Here is a 19,257-nt window from a genome sequence, read left to right as displayed (position 1 = left end):
CCCATAGCCCTAATATAATGCAATTGAGAAAAAAAATTCTCTGCTGTTGAAACACTTTAAAAGGAATTAGAGGATATAATTTTCTTTACAGAATATAGGATGGCATCAAGCTTTACAAATTAAAACCAGTGGATTTACAGATCTGACTCTGCAAAGTTTGATAGCAGCACAGGAGTATTGTAAACTTTCATGCTTGAAGTGTCCACCGCTTGGGTTAAAAATGAAAACCAAACAATTCAACACGAAAGAAGAAGCAGATTAATCCGACGAGGATGGGATTCGAACCCATGCATGCAGAGCTCAATGGATTAGCAGTCCATCGCCTTAACCACTCGGCCACCTCGTCTACATAGCACCTGTGCGTTTAGGTGGGTAGATGTTGAGAGGGTTTTTACCAGTCAGTGTTTTTTCACTGAAGATTGTATGTTGGCTTTTGTCAGATTTGACTTATCTCGTCAACTACAGTGCCTGTTGTTTGAAGTTAGCTTGGGGAAAACTCTATCAGAAATGAACCAGTGCTGAGGTTTTTAATATCAATTAGTCATAATTTTTCCTCCTTTTGGTTTTGCCATGGCATTTCTTCAATCTGTCTATTCTGTGTCATAACTTGGAAGCAAAACAAGTCCCAAATTTCAGCTGTGCTAAAAGATGGCTCATTCAATTGCAAAACTTCAAAGCCTTTGTTCTCGATACAGCTTCTGTAAATTTGTCAGTCTTTTAAATGAATGCTCTTCAAAATTTACTTGGCTTCTTAAGTGTTATGGCTGAGATTGAAATCTTAATCCATGTTTCTGCTCTACGTGGAATGGAACTCAAGCTCAATATTGTTTTGCTGCGCTAACCAGTTGAATGTTCGATTGGTGCTTCAATCTTCCTTGGATTTCAAATGCATGCCATCTTCTGGTGCTGTGGCTTAGTTGGTTAAAGCGCCTGTCTAGTAAACAGAAGATCCTGAGTTCGAATCTCAGCAGTTCCTTGTTTTCATCTCCTCACAAAGAAGCTTCCTATCTTAAAAATAGGTGTTTCACTTGCGACTGACAGTGCAATTGTGAGATGAAAAATCTCTTCTATCTAAGAGATATAAAGGAAGAAAGATGGCTTCAAGCATGACTATGTAAAACCAGTTGATTTAGTTTTGAAATGCCTCCTTTCTATGCATCTCTAATCCGTTCATCCAATGTATCTCACCTTTATGTCCTTTGGCTTAGTTGGTCAAAGAGCCTGTTTAGTAAACAGAAAATCTTGAATTTGAATGCCAGCAGTGCTATTCTTTCTTTATGTCAGTTTGGGGCTTCTTAACTCTCTAAGCATGCTTTCTAATGTATCACACCTGTTTGTCCTTTGTCATAGTTGGTCAAAGAGCCTGTTTAGTAAACAGAAAATCTTGAATTTGAATGCCAGCAGTCCTCTTCCTTCTTTATCTCAGTTTAGGGCTGTTTAACTCTCTAAGCAGGCTTTCTAATGTATCACACCTGTTTGTCCTTTGTCTTAGTTGGTCAAAGAGCCTATTTATTAAATGGAAAATCTTGATTTTGAATGTCAGCAGTGCTTTCTATTCTTCATCTCATTTTGTGGGTTTTTACCCCAAAAAGAGGACTTTTACTCTTGTTTGTCATCAAATATTAATTTCCCACAGCCCTAATATAGTGCAATTGAGAAAAAAAATTCTCTGCTGTTGAAACACTTTAAAAGGAATTAGAGGATATAATTTTCTTTACAGAATATAGGATGGCATCAAGCTTTACAAATTAAAACCAGTGGATTTACAGATCTGACTCTGCAAAGTTTGATAGCAGCACAGGAGTATTGTAAACTTTCATGCTTGAAGTGTCCACCGCTTGGGTTAAAAATGAAAACCAAACCATTCCACATGATAGAAGAAGCAGATTAATCCGACGAGGATGGGATTCGAACCCATGCATGCAGAGCACAATGGATTAGCAGTCCATCTCCTTAACCACTCGGCCACCTCATCTACATAGCGCCTGTGCGTTTAGGTGGGAAGATGTTGAGAGGGTTTTTGCCAGTCAGTGTTTTTTCAATGAAGATTGTATGTTGGCTTTTGTCAGAGTTGCCTTATCTCGTCAACTACAGTGCCTGTTGTTTGAAGTTAGCTTGGGGAAAACTCTATCAGAAATGAACCAGTGCTGAGGTTTTTAATATCAATTAGTCATAATTTTTCCTCCTTTTGGTTTTGCCATGGCATTTCTTCAATCTGTCTATTCTGTGTCATAACTTGGAAGCAAAACAAGTCCCAAATTTCAGCTGTGCTAAAAGATGGCTCATTCAATTGCAAAACTTCAAAGCCTTTGTCCTCGATACAGCTTCTGTAAATTTGTCAGTCTTTTAAATGAATGCTCTTCAAAATTTACTTGGCTTCTTAAGTGTTATGACTGAGATTGAAATCTTATTCCATGTTTCTGCTCTATGTGGAATGGAACTCAAGCTCAATATTGTTTTGCTGCGCTAACCAGTTGAATGTTCGATTGGTGCTTCAATCTTCCTTGGATTTCAAATGCATGCCATTTTCTGGTGCTGTGGCTTAGTTGGTTAAAGCGCCTGTCTAGTAAACAGGAGATCCTGAGTTCGAATCTCAGCAGTGCCTTGTTTTCATCTCCTCACAAAGAAGCATCCTATCTTAAAAATAGGTGTTTCACTTGCGACTGATAGTGCAATTGTGAGATTAAAAATCTCTTCTATCTAAGAGATATAAAGGAAGAAAGATGGCTTCAAGCATGTCAATGTAAAACCAGTTGATTTAGTTTTGAAATGCCTCCTTTCTATGCATCTCTAATCCGTTTATACAATGTATCTCACCTTTATGTCCTTTGGCTTAGTTGGTCAAAGAGCCTGTTTAGTAAACAGAAAATCTTGAATTTGAATGCCAGCAGTGCTATTCTTTCTTTATGTCAGTTTGGGGCTTCTTAACTCTCTAAGCAGGCTTTCTAATATATCACACCTGTTTGTCCTTTGTCATAGTTGGTCAAAGAGCCTGTTTAGTAAACAGAAAATCTTGAATTTGAATGCCAGCAGTGCTATTCTTTCTTTATGTCAGTTTGGGGCTTCTTAACTCTCTAAGCAGGCTTTCTAATGTATCACACCTGTTTTTCCTTTGTCTTAGTTGGTCAAAGAGCCTGTTTAGTAAACAGAAAATCTTGAATTTGAATGCCAGCAGTCCTCTTCCTTCTTTATCTCAGTTTAGGGCTGTTTAACTCTCTAAGCAGGCTTTCTAATGTATCACACCTGTTTGTCCTTTGTCTTAGTTGGTCAAAGAGCCTATTTAGTAAATGGAAAATCTTGAATTTGAATGCCAGCAGTCCTTTTCCTTCTTTATCTCAGTTTAGGGCTGTTTAACTCTCTAAGCAGGCTTTTTAATGTTTTTCACCTGTTTGTCCTTTGGCTTAGTTGGTCAAAGAGCCTATTTAGTAAAAGGAAAATCTTGATTTTGAATGTCAGCAGTGCTTTCTATTCTTCATCTCATTTTGTGGGTTTTTACCCCAAAAAGAGGACTTTTACTCTTGCTTGTCATCAAATATTAATTTCCCATAGCCCTAATATAATGCAATTGAGAAAAAAAATTCTCTGCTGTTGAAACACTTTAAAAGGAATTAGAGGATATAATTTTCTTTACAGAATATAGGATGGCATCAAGCTTTACAAATTAAAACCAGTGGATTTACAGATCTGACTCTGCAAAGTTTGATAGCAGCACAGGAGTATTGTAAACTTTCATGCTTGAAGTGTCCACTGCTTGGGTTAAAAATGAAAACCAAACCATTCAACACGAAAGAAGAAGCAGATTAATCCGACGAGGATGGGATTCGAACCCATGCATGCAGAGCACAATGGATTAGCAGTCCATCGCCTTAACCACTCGGCCACCTCGTCTACATAGCACCTGTGCGTTTATGTGGGAAAATGTTGAGAGGGTTTTTACCAGTCAGTGTTTTTTCACTGAAGATTGTATGTTGGCTTTTGTCAGATTTGACTTATCTCGTCAACTACAGTGCCTGTTGTTTGAAGTTAGCTTGGGGAAAACTCTATCAGAAATGAACCAGTGCTGATGTTTTTAATATCAATTAGTCATAATTTTTCCTCCTTTTGGTTTTGCCATGGCATTTCTTCAATCTGTCTATTCTGTGTCATAACTTGGAAGCAAAACAAGTCCCAAATTTCAGCTGTGCTAAAAGATGGCTCATTCAATTGCAAAACTTCAAAGCCTTTGTCCTCGATACAGCTTCTGTAAATTTGTCAGTCTTTTAAATGAATGCTCTTCAAAATTTACTTGGCTTCTTAAGTGTTATGACTGAGATTGAAATCTTATTCCATGTTTCTGCTCTACGTGGAATGGAACTCAAGCTCAATATTGTTTTGCTGCGCTAACCAGTTGAATGTTCGATTGGTGCTTCAATCTTCCTTGGATTTCAAATGCATGCCATTTTCTGGTGCTGTGGCTTAGTTGGTTAAAGCGCCTGTCTAGTAAACAGGAGATCCTGAGTTCGAATCTCAGCAGTGCCTTGTTTTCATCTCCTCACAAAGAAGCTTCCTATCTTAAAAATAGGTGTTTCACTTGCGACTGATAGTGCAATTGTGAGATGAAAAATCTCTTCTATCTAAGAGATATAAAGGAAGAAAGATGGCTTCAAGCATGTCAATGTAAAACCAGTTGATTTAGTTTTGAAATGCCTCCTTTCTATGCATCTCTAATCCGTTTATACAATGTATCTCACCTTTATGTCCTTTGGCTTAGTTGGTCAAAGAGCCTGTTTAGTAAACAGAAAATCTTGAATTTGAATGCCAGCAGTGCTATTCTTTCTTTATGTCAGTTTGGGGCTTCTTAACTCTCTAAGCAGGCTTTCTAATATATCACACCTGTTTGTCCTTTGTCATAGTTGGTCAAAGAGCCTGTTTAGTAAACAGAAAATCTTGAATTTGAATGCCAGCAGTGCTATTCTTTCTTTATGTCAGTTTGGGGCTTCTTAACTCTCTAAGCAGGCTTTCTAATGTATCACACCTGTTTTTCCTTTGTCTTAGTTGGTCAAAGAGCCTGTTTAGTAAACAGAAAATCTTGAATTTGAATGCCAGCAGTCCTCTTCCTTCTTTATCTCAGTTTAGGGCTGTTTAACTCTCTAAGCAGGCTTTCTAATGTATCACACCTGTTTGTCCTTTGTCTTAGTTGGTCAAAGAGCCTATTTAGTAAATGGAAAATCTTGAATTTGAATGCCAGCAGTCCTTTTCCTTCTTTATCTCAGTTTAGGGCTGTTTAACTCTCTAAGCAGGCTTTTTAATGTTTTTCACCTGTTTGTCCTTTGGCTTAGTTGGTCAAAGAGCCTATTTAGTAAAAGGAAAATCTTGATTTTGAATGTCAGCAGTGCTTTCTATTCTTCATCTCATTTTGTGGGTTTTTACCCCAAAAAGAGGACTTTTACTCTTGCTTGTCATCAAATATTAATTTCCCATAGCCCTAATATAATGCAATTGAGAAAAAAAATTCTCTGCTGTTGAAACACTTTAAAAGGAATTAGAGGATATAATTTTCTTTACAGAATATAGGATGGCATCAAGCTTTACAAATTAAAACCAGTGGATTTACAGATCTGACTCTGCAAAGTTTGATAGCAGCACAGGAGTATTGTAAACTTTCATGCTTGAAGTGTCCACCGCTTGGGTTAAAAATGAAAACCAAACCATTCAACACGAAAGAAGAAGCAGATTAATCCGACGAGGATGGGATTCGAACCCATGCATGCAGAGCACAATGGATTAGCAGTCCATCGCCTTAACCACTCGGCCACCTCGTCTACATAGCACCTGTGCGTTTAGGTGGGAAAATGTTGAGAGGGTTTTTACCAGTCAGTGTTTTTTCACTGAAGATTGTATGTTGGCTTTTGTCAGATTTGACTTATCTCGTCAACTACAGTGCCTGTTGTTTGAAGTTAGCTTGGGGAAAACTCTATCAGAAATGAACCAGTGCTGATGTTTTTAATATCAATTAGTCATAATTTTTCCTCCTTTTGGTTTTGCCATGGCATTTCTTCAATCTGTCTATTCTGTGTCATAACTTGGAAGCAAAACAAGTCCCAAATTTCAGCTGTGCTAAAAGATGGCTCATTCAATTGCAAAACTTCAAAGCCTTTGTCCTCGATACAGCTTCTGTAAATTTGTCAGTCTTTTAAATGAATGCTCTTCAAAATTTACTTGGCTTCTTAAGTGTTATGACTGAGATTGAAATCTTATTCCATGTTTCTGCTCTACGTGGAATGGAACTCAAGCTCAATATTGTTTTGCTGCGCTAACCAGTTGAATGTTCGATTGGTGCTTCAATCTTCCTTGGATTTCAAATGCATGCCATTTTCTGGTGCTGTGGCTTAGTTGGTTAAAGCGCCTGTCTAGTAAACAGGAGATCCTGAGTTCGAATCTCAGCAGTGCCTTGTTTTCATCTCCTCACAAAGAAGCTTCCTATCTTAAAAATTGGTGTTTCACTTGCGACTGATAGTGCAATTGTGAGATGAAAAATCTCTTCTATCTAAGAGATATAAAGGAAGAAAGATGGCTTCAAGCATGTCAATGTAAAACCAGTTGATTTAGTTTTGAAATGCCTCCTTTCTATGCATCTCTAATCCGTTTATCCAATGTATCTCACCTTTATGTCCTTTGGCTTAGTTGGTCAAAGAGCCTGTTTAGTAAACAGAAAATCTTGAATTTGAATGCCAGCAGTGATATTCTTTCTTTATGTCAGTTTGGGGCTTCTTAACTCTCTAAGCAGGCTTTCTAATATATCACACCTGTTTGTCCTTTGTCATAGTTGGTCAAAGAGCCTGTTTAGTAAACAGAAAATCTTGAATTTGAATGCCAGCAGTCCTCTTCCTTCTTTATCTCAGTTTAGGGCTGTTTAACTCTCTAAGCAGGCTTTCTAATGTATCACACCTGTTTGTCCTTTGGCTTAGTTTGTCAAAGAGCCTATTTAGTAAATGGAAAATCTTGAATTTGAATGCCAGCAGTCCTTTTCCTTCTTTATTTCAGTTTAGGGCTGTTTAACTCTCTAAGCAGGCTTTTTAATGTTTTTCACCTGTTTGTCCTTTGGCTTAGTTGGTCAAAGAGCCTATTTAGTAAAAGGAAAATCTTGATTTTGAATGTCAGCAGTGCTTTCTATTCTTCATCTCATTTTGTGGGTTTTTACCCCAAAAAGAGGACTTTTACTCTTGCTTGTCATCAAATATTAATTTCCCATAGCCCTAATATAATGCAATTGAGAAAAAAAATTCTCTGCTGTTGAAACACTTTAAAAGGAATTAGAGGATATAATTTTCTTTACAGAATATAGGATGGCATCAAGCTTTACAAATTAAAACCAGTGGATTTACAGATCTGACTCTGCAAAGTTTGATAGCAGCACAGGAGTATTGTAAACTTTCATGCTTGAAGTGTCCACCGCTTGGGTTAAAAATGAAAACCAAACCATTCCACATGATAGAAGAAGCAGATTAATCCGACGAGGATGGGATTCGAACCCATGCATTCAGAGCACAATGGATTAGCAGTCCATCGCCTTAACCACTCAGCCACCTTGTCTACATAGCACCTGTGCGTTTAGGTGGGAAGATGTTGAGAGGGTTTTTACCAGTCAGTGTTTTTTCACTGAAGATTGTATGTTGGCTTTTGTCAGATTTGACTTATCTCGTCAACTACAGTGCCTGTTGTTTGAAGTTAGCTTGGGGAAAACTCTATCAGAAATGAACCAGTGCTGAGGTTTTTAATATCAATTAGTCATAATTTTTCCTCCTTTTGGTTTTGCCATGGCATTTCTTCAATCTGTCTATTCTGTGTCATAACTTGGAAGCAAAACAAGTCCCAAATTTCAGCTGTGCTAAAAGATGGCTCATTCAATTGCAAAACTTCAAAGCCTTTGTCCTCGATACAGCTTCTGTAAATTTGTCAGTCTTTTTAATGAATGCTCTTCAAAATTTACTTGGCTTCTTAAGTGTTATGACTGAGATTGAAATCTTAATCCATGTTTCTGCTCTACGTGGAATGGAACTCAAGCTCAATATTGTTTTGCTGCGCTAACCAGTTGAATGTTCGATTGGTGCTTCAATCTTCCTTGGATTTCAAATGCATGCCGTCTTCTGGTGCTGTGGCTTAGTTGGTTAAAGCGCCTGTCTAATAAACAGGAGATCCTGAGTTTGAATCACAGCAGTGCCTTGTTTTCATCTCCGCACAAAGAAGCTTCCTATCTTAAAAATAGGTGTTTCACTTGAGACTGATAGTGCAATTGTGAGATTAAAAATCTCTTATATCTAAGAGATATAAAGGAAGAAAGATGGCTTCAAGCATGACAATGTAAAACCAGTTGATTTAGTTTTGAAATGCCTCCTTTCAATGCATCTCTAATCCGTTTATACAATGTATCTCACCTTTATGTCCTTTGGCTTAGTTGGTCAAAGAGCCTGTTTAGTAAACAGAAAATCTTGAATTTGAATGCCAGCAGTGCTATTCTTTCTTTATGTCAGTTTGGGGCTTCTTAACTCTCTAAGCAGGCTTTCTAATGTATCACACCTGTTTGTCCTTTGTCTTAGTTGGTCAAAGAGCCTATTTAGTAAATGGAAAATCTTGAATTTGAATGCCAGCAGTCCTTTTCCTTTATCTCAGTTTAGGGCTGTTTAACTCTCTAAGCAGGCTTTTTAATGTTTTGCACCTGTTTGTCCTTTGGCTTAGTTGGTCAAAGAGCCTATTTAGTAAAAGGAAAATCTTGATTTTGAATGTCAGCAGTGCTTTCTATTCTTCATCTCATTTTGTGGGTTTTTACCCCAAAAAGAGGATTTTTACTCTTGTTTGTCATCAAATATTAATTTCCCACAGCCCTAATATAGTGCAATTGAGAAAAAAAATTCTCTGCTGTTGAAACACTTTAAAAGGAATTAGAGGATATAATTTTCTTTACAGAATATAGGATGGCATCAAGCTTTACAAATTAAAACCAGTGGATTTACAGATCTGACTCTGCAAAGTTTGATAGCAGCACAGGAGTATTGTAAACTTTCATGCTTGAAGTGTCCACCGCTTGGGTTAAAAATGAAAACCAAACCATTCAACACGAAAGAAGAAGCAGATTAATCCGACGAGGATGGGATTCGAACCCATGCATGCAGAGCACAATGGATTAGCAGTCCATCGCCTTAACCACTCGGCCACCTCGTCTACATAGCACCTGTGCGTTTAGGTGGGAAAATGTTGAGAGGGTTTTTACCAGTCAGTGTTTTTTCACTGAAGATTGTATGTTGGCTTTTGTCAGATTTGACTTATCTCGTCAACTACAGTGCCTGTTGTTTGAAGTTAGCTTGGGGAAAACTCTATCAGAAATGAACCAGTGCTGAGGTTTTTAATATCAATTAGTCATAATTTTTCCTCCTTTTGGTTTTGCCATGGCATTTCTTCAATCTGTCTATTCTGTGTCATAACTTGGAAGCAAAACAAGTCCCAAATTTCAGCTGTGCTAAAAGATGGCTCATTCAATTGCAAAACTTCAAAGCCTTTGTCCTCGATACAGCTTCTGTAAATTTGTCAGTCTTTTAAATGAATGCTCTTCAAAATTTACTTGGCTTCTTAAGTGTTATGACTGAGATTGAAATCTTATTCCATGTTTCTGCTCTACGTGGAATGGAACTCAAGCTCAATATTGTTTTGCTGCGCTAACCAGTTGAATGTTCGATTGGTGCTTCAATCTTCCTTGGATTTCAAATGCATGCCATTTTCTGGTGCTGTGGCTTAGTTGGTTAAAGCGCCTGTCTAGTAAACAGAAGATCCTGAGTTCGAATCTCAGCAGTGCCTTGTTTTCATCTCCTCACAAAGAAGCTTCCTATCTTAAAAATAGGTGTTTCACTTGCGACTGATAGTGCAATTGTGAGATGAAAAATCTCTTCTATCTAAGAGATATAAAGGAAGAAAGATGGCTTCAAGCATGACAATGTAAAACCAGTTGATTTAGTTTTGAAATGCCTCCTTTCTATGCATCTCTAATCCGTTTATCCAATGTATCTCACCTTTATGTCCTTTGGCTTAGTTGGTCAAAGAGCCTGTTTAGTAAACAGAAAATCTTGAATTTGAATGCCAGCAGTGCTATTCTTTCTTTATGTCAGTTTGGGGCTTCTTAACTCTCTAAGCAGGCTTTCTAATATATCACACCTGTTTGTCCTTTGTCATAGTTGGTCAAAGAGCCTGTTTAGTAAACAGAAAATCTTGAATTTGAATGCCAGCAGTGCTATTCTTTCTTTATGTCAGTTTGGGGCTTCTTAACTCTCTAAGCAGGCTTTCTAATGTATCACACCTGTTTTTCCTTTGTCTTAGTTGGTCAAAGAGCCTGTTTAGTAAACAGAAAATCTTGAATTTGAATGCCAGCAGTCCTCTTCCTTCTTTATCTCAGTTTAGGGCTGTTTAACTCTCTAAGCAGGCTTTCTAATGTATCACACCTGTTTGTCCTTTGTCTTAGTTGGTCAAAGAGCCTATTTAGTAAATGGAAAATCTTGAATTTGAATGCCAGCAGTCCTTTTCCTTCTTTATCTCAGTTTAGGGCTGTTTAACTCTCTAAGCAGGCTTTTTAATGTTTTTCACCTGTTTGTCCTTTGGCTTAGTTGGTCAAAGAGCCTATTTAGTAAAAGGAAAATCTTGATTTTGAATGTCAGCAGTGCTTTCTATTCTTCATCTCATTTTGTGGGTTTTTACCCCAAAAAGAGGACTTTTACTCTTGCTTGTCATCAAATATTAATTTCCCATAGCCCTAATATAATGCAATTGAGAAAAAAAATTCTCTGCTGTTGAAACACTTTAAAAGGAATTAGAGGATATAATTTTCTTTACAGAATATAGGATGGCATCAAGCTTTACAAATTAAAACCAGTGGATTTACAGATCTGACTCTGCAAAGTTTGATAGCAGCACAGGAGTATTGTAAACTTTCATGCTTGAAGTGTCCACCGCTTGGGTTAAAAATGAAAACCAAACCATTCAACACGAAAGAAGAAGCAGATTAATCCGACGAGGATGGGATTCGAACCCATGCAATCAGAGCACAATGGATTAGCAGTCCATCGCCTTAACCACTCGGCCACCTCGTCTACATAGCACCTGTGCGTTTAGGTGGGAAAATGTTGAGAGGGTTTTTACCAGTCAGTGTTTTTTCACTGAAGATTGTATGTTGGCTTTTGTCAGATTTGACTTATCTCGTCAACTACAGTGCCTGTTGTTTGAAGTTAGCTTGGGGAAAACTCTATCAGAAATGAACCAGTGCTGAGGTTTTTAATATCAATTAGTCATAATTTTTCCTCCTTTTGGTTTTGCCATGGCATTTCTTCAATCTGTCTATTCTGTGTCATAACTTGGAAGCAAAACAAGTCCCAAATTTCAGCTGTGCTAAAAGATGGCTCATTCAATTGCAAAACTTCAAAGCCTTTGTCCTCGATACAGCTTCTGTAAATTTGTCAGTCTTTTAAATGAATGCTCTTCAAAATTTACTTGGCTTCTTAAGTGTTATGACTGAGATTGAAATCTTATTCCATGTTTCTGCTCTACGTGGAATGGAACTCAAGCTCAATATTGTTTTGCTGCACTAACCAGTTGAATGTTCGATTGGTGCTTCAATCTTCCTTGGATTTCAAATGCATGCCATCTTCTGGTGCTGTGGCTTAGTTGGTTAAAGCGCCTGTCTTGTAAACAGGAGATCCTGAGTTCGAATCTCAGCAGTGCCTTGTTTTCATCTCCTCACAAAGAAGCTTCCTATCTTAAAAATAGGTGTTTCACTTGTGACTGATAGTGCAATTGTGAGATGAAAAATCTCTTCTATCTAAGAGATATAAAGGAAGAAAGATGGCTTCAAGCATGACAATGTAAAACCAGTTGATTTAGTTTTGAAATGCCTCCTTTCTATGCATCTCTAATCCGTTTATCCAATGTATCTCACCTTTATGTCCTTTGGCTTAGTTGGTCAAAGAGCCTGTTTAGTAAACAGAAAATCTTGAATTTGAATGCCAGCAGTGCTATTCTTTCTTTATGTCAGTTTGGGGCTTCTTAACTCTCTAAGCAGGCTTTTTAATGTATCACACCTGTTTGTCCTTTGTCATAGTTGGTCAAAGAGCCTGTTTAGTAAACAGAAAATCTTGAATTTGAATGCCAGCAGTCCTCTTCCTTCTTTATCTCAGTTTAGGGCTGTTTAACTCTCTAAGCAGGCTTTCTAATGTATCACACCTGTTTGTCCTTTGGCTTAGTTTGTCAAAGAGCCTATTTAGTAAATGGAAAATCTTGAATTTGAATGCCAGCAGTGCTATTCTTTCTTTATGTCAGTTTGGGGCTTCTTAACTCTCTAAGCAGGCTTTCTAATGTATCACACCTGTTTTTCCTTTGTCTTAGTTGGTCAAAGAGCCTGTTTAGTAAACAGAAAATCTTGAATTTGAATGCCAGCAGTCCTCTTCCTTCTTTATCTCAGTTTAGGGCTGTTTAACTCTCTAAGCAGGCTTTCTAATGTATCACACCTGTTTGTCCTTTGTCTTAGTTGGTCAAAGAGCCTATTTAGTAAATGGAAAATCTTGAATTTGAATGCCAGCAGTCCTTTTCCTTCTTTATCTCAGTTTAGGGCTGTTTAACTCTCTAAGCAGGCTTTTTAATGTTTTTCACCTGTTTGTCCTTTGGCTTAGTTGGTCAAAGAGCCTATTTAGTAAAAGGAAAATCTTGATTTTGAATGTCAGCAGTGCTTTCTATTCTTCATCTCATTTTGTGGGTTTTTACCCCAAAAAGAGGACTTTTACTCTTGCTTGTCATCAAATATTAATTTCCCATAGCCCTAATATAATGCAATTGAGAAAAAAAATTCTCTGCTGTTGAAACACTTTAAAAGGAATTAGAGGATATAATTTTCTTTACAGAATATAGGATGGCATCAAGCTTTACAAATTAAAACCAGTGGATTTACAGATCTGACTCTGCAAAGTTTGATAGCAGCACAGGAGTATTGTAAACTTTCATGCTTGAAGTGTCCACCGCTTGGGTTAAAAATGAAAACCAAACCATTCAACACGAAAGAAGAAGCAGATTAATCCGACGAGGATGGGATTCGAACCCATGCATGCAGAGCACAATGGATTAGCAGTCCATCTCCTTAACCACTCGGCCACCTCATCTACATAGCGCCCGTGCGTTTAGGTGGGAAGATGTTGAGAGGGTTTTTGCCAGTCAGTGTTTTTTCAATGAAGATTGTATGTTGGCTTTTGTCAGAGTTGCCTTATCTCGTCAACTACAGTGCCTGTTGTTTGAAGTTAGCTTGGGGAAAACTCTATCAGAAATGAACCAGTGCTGAGGTTTTTAATATCAGTTAGTCATAATTTTTCCTCCTTTTGGTTTTGCCATGGCATTTCTTCAATCTGTCTATTCTGTGTCATAACTTGGAAGCAAAACAAGTCCCAAATTTCAGCTGTGCTAAAAGATGGCTCATTCAATTGCAAAACTTCAAAGCCTTTGTCCTCGATACAGCTTCTGTAAATTTGTCAGTCTTTTAAATGAATGCTCTTCAAAATTTACTTGGCTTCTTAAGTGTTATGACTGAGATTGAAATCTTATTCCATGTTTCTGCTCTACGTGGAATGGAACTCAAGCTCAATATTGTTTTGCTGCACTAACCAGTTGAATGTTCGATTGGTGCTTCAATCTTCCTTGGATTTCAAATGCATGCCATCTTCTGGTGCTGTGGCTTAGTTGGTTAAAGCGCCTGTCTTGTAAACAGGAGATCCTGAGTTCGAATCTCAGCAGTGCGTTGTTTTCATCTCCTCACAAAGAAGCTTCCTATCTTAAAAATACTTGTTTCACTTGCGACTGATAGTGCAATTGTGAGATTAAAAATCTCTTCTATCTAAGAGATATAAAGGAAGAAAGATGGCTTCAAGCATGTCAATGTAAAACCAGTTGATTTAGTTTTGAAATGCCTCCTTTCTATGCATCTCTAATCCGTTTATACAATGTATCTCACCTTTATGTCCTTTGGCTTAGTTGGTCAAAGAGCCTGTTTAGTAAACAGAAAATCTTGAATTTGAATGCCAGCAGTGCTATTCTTTCTTTATGTCAGTTTGGGGCTTCTTAACTCTCTAAGCAGGCTTTCTAATATATCACACCTGTTTGTCCTTTGTCATAGTTGGTCAAAGAGCCTGTTTAGTAAACAGAAAATCTTGAATTTGAATGCCAGCAGTGCTATTCTTTCTTTATGTCAGTTTGGGGCTTCTTAACTCTCTAAGCAGGCTTTCTAATGTATCACACCTGTTTTTCCTTTGTCTTAGTTGGTCAAAGAGCCTGTTTAGTAAACAGAAAATCTTGAATTTGAATGCCAGCAGTCCTCTTCCTTCTTTATCTCAGTTTAGGGCTGTTTAACTCTCTAAGCAGGCTTTCTAATGTATCACACCTGTTTGTCCTTTGTCTTAGTTGGTCAAAGAGCCTATTTAGTAAATGGAAAATCTTGAATTTGAATGCCAGCAGTCCTTTTCCTTCTTTATCTCAGTTTAGGGCTGTTTAACTCTCTAAGCAGGCTTTTTAATGTTTTTCACCTGTTTGTCCTTTGGCTTAGTTGGTCAAAGAGCCTATTTAGTAAAAGGAAAATCTTGATTTTGAATGTCAGCAGTGCTTTCTATTCTTCATCTCATTTTGTGGGTTTTTACCCCAAAAAGAGGACTTTTACTCTTGCTTGTCATCAAATATTAATTTCCCATAGCCCTAATATAATGCAATTGAGAAAAAAAATTCTCTGCTGTTGAAACACTTTAAAAGGAATTAGAGGATATAATTTTCTTTACAGAATATAGGATGGCATCAAGCTTTACAAATTAAAACCAGTGGATTTACAGATCTGACTCTGCAAAGTTTGATAGCAGCACAGGAGTATTGTAAACTTTCATGCTTGAAGTGTCCACCGCTTGGGTTAAAAATGAAAACCAAACCATTCAACACGAAAGAAGAAGCAGATTAATCCGACGAGGATGGGATTCGAACCCATGCAATCAGAGCACAATGGATTAGCAGTCCATCGCCTTAACCACTCGGCCACCTCGTCTACATAGCACCTGTGCGTTTAGGTGGGAAAATGTTGAGAGGGTTTTTACCAGTCAGTGTTTTTTCACTGAAGATTGTATGTTGGCTTTTGTCAGATTTGACTTATCTCGTCAACTACAGTGCCTGTTGTTTGAAGTTAGCTTGGGGAAAACTCTATCAGAAATGAACCAGTGCTGAGGTTTTTAATATCAATTAGTCATAATTTTTCCTCCTTTTGGTTTTGCCATGGCATTTCTTCAATCTGTCTATTCTGTGTCATAACTTGGAAGCAAAACAAGTCCCAAATTTCAGCTGTGCTAAAAGATGGCTCATTCAATTGCAAAACTTCAAAGCCTTTGTCCTCGATACAGCTTCTGTAAATTTGTCAGTCTTTTAAATGAATGCTCTTCAAAATTTACTTGGCTTCTTAAGTGTTATGACTGAGATTGAAATCTTATTCCATGTTTCTGCTCTACGTGGAATGGAACTCAAGCTCAATATTGTTTTGCTGCACTAACCAGTTGAATGTTCGATTGGTGCTTCAATCTTCCTTGGATTTCAAATGCATGCCATCTTCTGGTGCTGTGGCTTAGTTGGTTAAAGCGCCTGTCTTGTAAACAGGAGATCCTGAGTTCGAATCTCAGCAGTGCCTTGTTTTCATCTCCTCACAAAGAAGCTTCCTATCTTAAAAATAGGTGTTTCACTTGTGACTGATAGTGCAATTGTGAGATGAAAAATCTCTTCTATCTAAGAGATATAAAGGAAGAAAGATGGCTTCAAGCATGACAATGTAAAACCAGTTGATTTAGTTTTGAAATGCCTCCTTTCTATGCATCTCTAATCCGTTTATCCAATGTATCTCACCTTTATGTCCTTTGGCTTAGTTGGTCAAAGAGCCTGTTTAGTAAACAGAAAATCTTGAATTTGAATGCCAGCAGTGCTATTCTTTCTTTATGTCAGTTTGGGGCTTCTTAACTCTCTAAGCAGGCTTTTTAATGTATCACACCTGTTTGTCCTTTGTCATAGTTGGTCAAAGAGCCTGTTTAGTAAACAGAAAATCTTGAATTTGAATGCCAGCAGTCCTCTTCCTTCTTTATCTCAGTTTAGGGCTGTTTAACTCTCTAAGCAGGCTTTCTAATGTATCACACCTGTTTGTCCTTTGGCTTAGTTTGTCAAAGAGCCTATTTAGTAAATGGAAAATCTTGAATTTGAATGCCAGCAGTGCTATTCTTTCTTTATGTCAGTTTGGGGCTTCTTAACTCTCTAAGCAGGCTTTCTAATGTATCACACCTGTTTTTCCTTTGTCTTAGTTGGTCAAAGAGCCTGTTTAGTAAACAGAAAATCTTGAATTTGAATGCCAGCAGTCCTCTTCCTTCTTTATCTCAGTTTAGGGCTGTTTAACTCTCTAAGCAGGCTTTCTAATGTATCACACCTGTTTGTCCTTTGTCTTAGTTGGTCAAAGAGCCTATTTAGTAAATGGAAAATCTTGAATTTGAATGCCAGCAGTCCTTTTCCTTCTTTATCTCAGTTTAGGGCTGTTTAACTCTCTAAGCAGGCTTTTTAATGTTTTTCACCTGTTTGTCCTTTGGCTTAGTTGGTCAAAGAGCCTATTTAGTAAAAGGAAAATCTTGATTTTGAATGTCAGCAGTGCTTTCTATTCTTCATCTCATTTTGTGGGTTTTTACCCCAAAAATAGGACTTTTACTCTTGCTTGTCATCAAATATTAATTTCCCATAGCCCTAATATAATGCAATTGAGAAAAAAAATTCTCTGCTGTTGAAACACTTTAAAAGGAATTAGAGGATATAATTTTCTTTACAGAATATAGGATGGCATCAAGCTTTACAAATTAAAACCAGTGGATTTACAGATCTGACTCTGCAAAGTTTGATAGCAGCACAGGAGTATTGTAAACTTTCATGCTTGAAGTGTCCACCGCTTGGGTTAAAAATGAAAACCAAACCATTCAACACGAAAGAAGAAGCAGATTAATCCGACGAGGATGGGATTCGAACCCATGCATGCAGAGCACAATGGATTAGCAGTCCATCGCCTTAACCACTCGGCCACCTCGTCTACATAGCACCTGTGTGTTTAGGTGGGAAAATGTTGAGAGGGTTTTTACCAGTCAGTGTTTTTTCACTGAAGATTGTATGTTGGCTTTTGTCAGATTTGACTTATCTCGTCAACTACAGTGCCTGTTGTTTGAAGTTAGCTTGGGGAAAACTCTATCAGAAATGAACCAGTGCTGAGGTTTTTAATATCAATTAGTCATAATTTTTCCTCCTTTTGGTTTTGCCATGGCATTTCTTCAATCTGTCTATTCTGTGTCATAACTTGGAAGCAAAACAAGTCCCAAATTTCAGCTGTGCTAAAAGATGGCTCATTCAATTGCAAAACTTCAAAGCCTTTGTCCTCGATACAGCTTCTGTAAATTTGTCAGTCTTTTAAATGAATGCTCTTCAAAATTTACTTGGCTTCTTAAGTGTTATGACTGAGATTGAAATCTTATTCCATGTTTCTGCTCTACGTGGAATGGAACTCAAGCTCAATATTGTTTTGCTGCACTAACCAGTTGAATGTTCGATTGGTGCTTCAATCTTCCTTGGATTTCAAATGCATGCCATCTTCTGTTGCTGTGGCTTAGTTGGTTAAAGCGCCTGTCTTGTAAACAGGAGATCCTGAGTTCGAATCTCAGCAGTGCCTTGTTTTCATCTCCTCACAAAGAAGCTTCCTATCTTAAAAATAGGTGTTTCACTTGCGACTGATAGTGCAATTGTGAGATGAAAAATCTCTTCTATCTAAGAGATATAAAGGAAGAAAGATGGCTTCAAGCATGACAATGTAAAACCAGTTGATTTAGTTTTGAAATGCCTCCTTTCTATGCATCTCTAATCCGTTTATCCAATGTATCTCACCTTTATGTCCTTTGGCTTAGTTGGTCAAAGAGCCTGTTTAGTAAACAGAAAATCTTGAATTTGAATGCCAGCAGTGCTATTCTTTCTTTATGTCAGTTTGGGGCTTCTTAACTCTCTAAGCAGGCTTTTTAATGTATCACACCTGTTTGTCCTTTGTCATAGTTGGTCAAAGAGCCTGTTTAGTAAACAGAAAATCTTGAATTTGAATGCCAGCAGTCCTCTTCCTTCTTTATCTCAGTTTAGGGCTGTTTAACTCTCTAAGCAGGCTTTCTAATGTATCACACCTGTTTGTCCTTTGGCTTAGTTTGTCAAAGAGCCTATTTAGTAAATGGAAAATCTTGAATTTGAATGCCAGCAGTCCTTTTCCTTCTTTATCTCAGTTTAGGGCTGTTTAACTCTCTAAGCAGGCTTTTTAATGTTTTTCACCTGTTTGTCCTTTGGCTTAGTTGGTCAAAGAGCCTATTTAGTAAAAGGAAAATCTTGATTTTGAATGTCAGCAGTGCTTTCTATTCTTCATCTCATTTTGTGGGTTTTTACCCCAAAAAGAGGACTTTTACTCTTGCTTGTCATCAAATATTAATTTCCCATAGCCCTAATATAATGCAATTGAGAAAAAAAATTCTCTGCTGTTGAAACACTTCAAAAGGAATTAGAGGATATAATTTTCTTTACAGAATATAGGATGGCATCAAGCTTTACAAATTAAAACCAGTGGATTTACAGATCTGACTCTGCAAAGTTTGATAGCAGCACAGGAGTATTGTAAACTTTCATGCTTGAAGTGTCCACCGCTTGGGTTAAAAATGAAAACCAAACAATTCAACATGAAAGAAGAAGCAGATTAATCCGACAAGGATGGGATTCGAACCCATGCATGCAGAGCACAATGGATTAGCAGTCCATCGCCTTAACCACTCGGCCACCTCGTCTACATAGCACCTGTGCGTTTAGGTGGGAAGATGTTGAGAGGGTTTTTACCAGTCAGTGTTTTTTCACTGAAGATTGTATGTTGGCTTTTGTCAGATTTGACTTATCTCGTCAACTACAGTGCCTGTTGTTTGAAGTTAGCTTGGGGAAAACTATCAGAAATGAACCAGTGCTGAGGTTTTTAATATCAATTAGTCATAATTTTTCCTCCTTTTGGTTTTGCCATGGCATTTCTTCAATCTGTCTATTCTGTGTCATAACTTGGAAGCAAAACAAGTCCCAAATTTCAGCTGTGCTAAAAGATGGCTCATTCAATTGCAAAACTTCAAAGCCTTTGTCCTCGATACAGCTTCT

At 37.6% G+C, this 19,257-nt stretch overlaps 13 non-coding genes across 13 annotated transcripts; 5 read left to right on the top strand and 8 right to left on the bottom strand.

Annotated features, from left to right (window-relative positions):
• Window positions 1-264: 264 nt before the first annotated feature.
• On the bottom strand, window positions 265-346 carry TRNAS-GCU (transfer RNA serine (anticodon GCU)). The gene has a single exon. It is a non-coding gene; the product is annotated as a tRNA-Ser (tRNA).
• Window positions 347-2,531: 2,185 nt separating this feature from the next.
• Window positions 2,532-2,605, top strand: TRNAT-AGU (transfer RNA threonine (anticodon AGU)). Its single transcript has one exon. It is a non-coding gene; the product is annotated as a tRNA-Thr (tRNA).
• A 1,201-nt stretch (window positions 2,606-3,806) lies between these two features.
• Window positions 3,807-3,888, bottom strand: TRNAS-GCU (transfer RNA serine (anticodon GCU)). The gene has a single exon. It is a non-coding gene; the product is annotated as a tRNA-Ser (tRNA).
• A 556-nt stretch (window positions 3,889-4,444) lies between these two features.
• TRNAT-AGU (transfer RNA threonine (anticodon AGU)) lies at window positions 4,445-4,518 on the top strand. The gene has a single exon. It is a non-coding gene; the product is annotated as a tRNA-Thr (tRNA).
• Window positions 4,519-5,719: 1,201 nt separating this feature from the next.
• Window positions 5,720-5,801, bottom strand: TRNAS-GCU (transfer RNA serine (anticodon GCU)). The gene has a single exon. It is a non-coding gene; the product is annotated as a tRNA-Ser (tRNA).
• Window positions 5,802-6,357: 556 nt separating this feature from the next.
• TRNAT-AGU (transfer RNA threonine (anticodon AGU)) lies at window positions 6,358-6,431 on the top strand. Its single transcript has one exon. It is a non-coding gene; the product is annotated as a tRNA-Thr (tRNA).
• Window positions 6,432-9,116: 2,685 nt separating this feature from the next.
• Window positions 9,117-9,198, bottom strand: TRNAS-GCU (transfer RNA serine (anticodon GCU)). Its single transcript has one exon. It is a non-coding gene; the product is annotated as a tRNA-Ser (tRNA).
• Window positions 9,199-11,029: 1,831 nt separating this feature from the next.
• On the bottom strand, window positions 11,030-11,111 carry TRNAS-GCU (transfer RNA serine (anticodon GCU)). Its single transcript has one exon. It is a non-coding gene; the product is annotated as a tRNA-Ser (tRNA).
• A 556-nt stretch (window positions 11,112-11,667) lies between these two features.
• On the top strand, window positions 11,668-11,741 carry TRNAT-UGU (transfer RNA threonine (anticodon UGU)). Its single transcript has one exon. It is a non-coding gene; the product is annotated as a tRNA-Thr (tRNA).
• Window positions 11,742-14,997: 3,256 nt separating this feature from the next.
• Window positions 14,998-15,079, bottom strand: TRNAS-GCU (transfer RNA serine (anticodon GCU)). Its single transcript has one exon. It is a non-coding gene; the product is annotated as a tRNA-Ser (tRNA).
• Window positions 15,080-15,635: 556 nt separating this feature from the next.
• Window positions 15,636-15,709, top strand: TRNAT-UGU (transfer RNA threonine (anticodon UGU)). Its single transcript has one exon. It is a non-coding gene; the product is annotated as a tRNA-Thr (tRNA).
• Window positions 15,710-17,052: 1,343 nt separating this feature from the next.
• Window positions 17,053-17,134, bottom strand: TRNAS-GCU (transfer RNA serine (anticodon GCU)). The gene has a single exon. It is a non-coding gene; the product is annotated as a tRNA-Ser (tRNA).
• A 1,689-nt stretch (window positions 17,135-18,823) lies between these two features.
• TRNAS-GCU (transfer RNA serine (anticodon GCU)) lies at window positions 18,824-18,905 on the bottom strand. The gene has a single exon. It is a non-coding gene; the product is annotated as a tRNA-Ser (tRNA).
• Window positions 18,906-19,257: the final 352 nt, after the last annotated feature.

The sequence above is a fragment of the Dendrobates tinctorius genome, unplaced genomic scaffold (genome assembly GCF_039654945.1).
Source record: "Dendrobates tinctorius isolate UK_male_01 unplaced genomic scaffold, ASM3965494v1 ptg000204l, whole genome shotgun sequence".
Lineage (NCBI taxonomy): Eukaryota > Metazoa > Chordata > Amphibia > Anura > Dendrobatidae > Dendrobates > Dendrobates tinctorius.
The sequence above is the reverse complement of the archived record's forward strand: the minus strand, read 5'-3'. Positions and strand labels throughout refer to the sequence as shown.